Source organism: Pinus tabuliformis, chromosome 7, assembly GCF_031772625.1.
Source record: "Pinus tabuliformis cultivar Carrire ecotype Pingquan chromosome 7, CPIR1, whole genome shotgun sequence".
In the NCBI taxonomy this organism is placed as follows: domain Eukaryota; kingdom Viridiplantae; phylum Streptophyta; class Pinopsida; order Pinales; family Pinaceae; genus Pinus; species Pinus tabuliformis.
In genome coordinates, this window is record NC_142293.1 from 1,081,937,203 (window position 1) to 1,081,938,349 (window position 1,147).

The following is a 1,147-nucleotide window of genomic DNA, read 5'->3' on the forward strand; positions in this document are numbered from 1 at the left end:
TTCACTTCTTTCAGGTGGTGGTGGAGGTGCAACACTTCCCACATATGGATAACCTTCAGGTGGAGAGTCATATTGAGAATCATTGTTAATACCAGGAGTATAACTGGTTGACACTTTTGAAGGACCTTGAGAAGAGGTTGGAAAATCACCTTCTAAAGCCATGGGTGGAAACATTTGGTGAGGGGGAATCCAAGATGGTTGTGTAGATAACTTCAAAGGTACACCAGGATTATCATATGGAATATATAGCTATTGACGAGATATGACAACTGGATCAAAAGGTGGATTCAGAGGGAATAAAACAAACCTTTGTTGACTCTCAGGAGTTTCTAGATCAGATTCTTGAGATGATGAGTCTCAAGGTGGAGGACAAGAAGAAAGGGGTTGAATACTCAAGATAATTCCAAGTTCAAGACCTTGGTCTTCAACTGACTGAGAAATATCAGGATGAGATCCCTCTGATGACCCTCCAGTGTCATATGATGAAGGGGAAATGTAAGGTGAACCGGGTGGTTCAGCTACGATTACCTTTTCTCAAAAACAATAAGGGGTGGTTGATTTGAGACTACAATTAAAGTTTACTATTAATCAGGAAATATGAGGCCATGGATAACTGCATAGATAAGTCATGTTATCATGGGAAGTTAAATTTTAGAACTTAAAAACATGAAATAAATAAAAAAAGGTGTACTAGGAAAGAGGGTTTACCAAGTATCCATAAATCGTTATATACACCTTAGCTGAAACCAAGCACTTAACATACAACGGTCGATCTCCCCGAATGTTGGGTTTGGTGTATCATGTTTACACAGTGGCTGACTTAGTTACCTATGGCTAAAGGATAGCAACCTAGTGGGGTCTCCCAATATATACTCGACAATACAATGAGCACAAGTCCGTGTTAGTGTTGTCTAATGCATAATCGTTCGGTGAGAGCGTTCACATATACTTGCCATACCAAGTGCCTCTGATATACCCAAGAGTACTGGAGAACCTCTAATATACTTCCATAATGGAATGGGATTTCACCCTTGGGATACAATGCAGGCAGTTAACAATAGTTCTTAGGTTTATAGATGTCGGAACATGTCTCTAGCCTAGACCTTTAAATGTTTACGTTAAGTTCCAAATGCTCCTTACGTTAATT